At 43.1% G+C, this 2526-nt stretch overlaps 1 protein-coding gene across 2 annotated transcripts in view; it reads left to right on the top strand.

The window, feature by feature from the left end:
* The first annotated feature begins 2352 nt into the window (after nt 1-2352).
* Nucleotides 2353-2526, top strand: part of fam199x (family with sequence similarity 199, X-linked) — a 31591-nt gene continuing 31417 nt past the window's right edge. For both annotated transcript variants that reach the window (XM_043705156.1, XM_043705157.1), the window contains exon 1: nt 2353-2374. The gene's annotated coding sequence lies outside the window, so the exon portion shown is untranslated. The remainder of the gene's footprint in view (nt 2375-2526) is intronic.

Genomic DNA, 2526 nt, shown 5'->3' with positions numbered 1-2526 from the left:
GAACGACAAAGAGAGGGACTGATGATTGAGAGGTGAGCCAGGTAGGGAAGGGGAGAGGGTCGGTGTCAGAGAAGGGATGGAGGCAGCAGGGAATGGGATAGAGAGCAAGAAGTGGAGGGAAGGGGAGAGTACGTGATGAGTGAGGAAGCGAGGGAGAGATTGTGCAGGGAGTGAGGAAAAGAGAGTGGGTGGGCAAAAAGGAGGGAAGAGGGGAGTAGGCTGCAAGTGGGGCATTTCTACCTCTCAGCTGGCTGTGAAAAAAGAAGTTTGAGTTTCTGAACTCTCTCGCATTGTAGTCCTCAGCACCAGCTAAAGCAATTCTGCTGATGTATGGGATCTTTCTATGTGCAATTGTTTTGCTGCATTATTCTTTAGAAGTGCCTCGTTAATTGTAAGGAGCTCTGTAATAGCTTGAGATCATAAAAGGTGCTATAAATGTACCAGTCTCATTATTTTGTGCTTAATTCTTTTTATCACTGATTTCCTGAATAGAGTGGGTGAATAGTCAAAAAAACTGGCTGATATGAAATACATGCACAAGGAGATTGATGAGAGTCCCAAATGGGCTCCAAAGCACCATTGATTAGCTGCTGCTGATATATTAGTTAAAGGCAAGCATTAGGTAACATTGTTCCATGTAAAGTGATCCACAGTTAAACTGGTTTACCATGTTTAGCGGTGTAGGTGAAATCAAAGTTCATTGTTTTCTCTGAGCTGGCTAGTCGCTGAGCAACCTTTGAGTCTCCCTCACACATATCTGACTCCTTTAAGTTAATGAAGTGCTGCAAATGATTTAAAGGGTCCTCGAATAAAATTTCCGACACTCTCCCAAAGCCAACTATTGGACCAACTAAATAGACTGGGCTGTATAGGTTCCCTCACTTTAATGCACCAAGAATGTCAGCACCTCATCCCATTTGTAGGCCACATTTAAGCTTATTGTAACTGACTCGTCAAGGTAGTCTTATTTCTTTTGGGTGTTCAAAAGAGAATCTTCTTTCCAGACTGCTAGGTACTTCTCTGATCCTGAATTCCTACTTTACAACAGCTTCTGCCAGCCATTGTGCTCGCTAATTCCCAGGCTTGAATCTGCCAACTCTCCGTGCTTTCCCCTCCCCAATCATCTTTCAAAACCATCCACCTTAGAAATACTTTTCTCCCTATTCAAACCAAAATCGTGTTTTTCTTTGCCCTTTGGGAACATATTATCACAAGCCTGGCTTGCTTGTCTCTTTCCCTTCGTAAAATAAATAGCAAGCACGAGGCCAAATGACCCTTCGAACCTGCTCTGCCTTTCAACAAGATAATGGCTCGTCTTCAACTCCCCACCTGATTTCCATCTCCCTTAATTGCCTTGGTGTTGCTCTATCATATTGGGTGTCCTTTAGCTCAGTTGGCTGGATGGCTAGTTTGCAATGCAGAGTAGCAGCAATAGCATGGGTTCAGTTCATGACTGAGATTACCATGAAGGGCTCTCCTTCTTAACTTCTCCCCTCTTCTGAGGCCTCAGGTTAAACCACTACCAGTTGTGTGTCTCTCTAATGAGGGAGCAGACCTATGTTCCAGTCATATGTAGTTTCTGTGGTGACTTTATGTTTGTGATCTTTAGTAACTCTTTGAGTTTAACAAAAATGTTTTCTCATGTTAACTTTTTTAAAAATGTGTTTACAAGTAAAAATAGCCCAATGGCCTGTGGAGAATATACAAGTGGACACTATGTTGGACTATCATGATCAAAGTATAGAAGAATACAATGTCCTGACGTTTTCTGTTACGTTGGGTTGAACCCATTCTTGCCCTATCTTCACTTTCTGTCAGCAAAGATGTCTACCTGGATAAATTTGATTACACTAAAGATGTTCCCACTTAGTTGATCCAATATCTTGATCACAACCAGGTTAGTTAGGAAACTTGCAGAGATATTAAAATGAGTTCTGCAAACTTTACATACTTTGGTTGAAGTACTTCAGATAGAATTAGCCAGACCTTACAACTAAATGATGCAACAACAATTGCAATCCATTCCAAGTATTCCACAATTTGAGGTAAATGTTACTTCTGGCGTTCTCTCCAGAGAACGCCAAAAATGTCTACATTGGAAAAAAGCAGAATACCTCAGATAGAATTATAAAATGCAATAAATATTCAGGCATTTGTGTAGCTTCTGATTTACTCAAGCTTTTCTCGACTGGACTGTCAGCAGAAAATCTGAGGAGAAAGTGAGGTCTACAGATGCTGGAGATCAGAGCTGGAAATGTGTTGCTGGAAAAGCGCAGCAGGTCAGGCAGCATCCAGGGAACAGGAGAATCGAAGTTTCGGGCATAAGCCCTTCTTCAGGAATGAGGAAAGTTTGTCCAGCAGGCTAAGATAAAAGGTAGGGAGGAGGGACTTGGGGGAGGGGCGTCGGAAATGTGATAGGTGGAAAGAGGTCAAGGTGAGGGTGATGACCGTCCATAACCTCATCACCTCGGGGGATCTCCCATCCACCGCCTCCAACCTCATAGTCCCACAACCCCGCACCGCCCG

Source organism: Chiloscyllium plagiosum, chromosome 15, assembly GCF_004010195.1.
Source record: "Chiloscyllium plagiosum isolate BGI_BamShark_2017 chromosome 15, ASM401019v2, whole genome shotgun sequence".
NCBI classification, from domain to species: domain Eukaryota; kingdom Metazoa; phylum Chordata; class Chondrichthyes; order Orectolobiformes; family Hemiscylliidae; genus Chiloscyllium; species Chiloscyllium plagiosum.
This window is presented reverse-complemented; position numbering and strand designations above follow the sequence as displayed.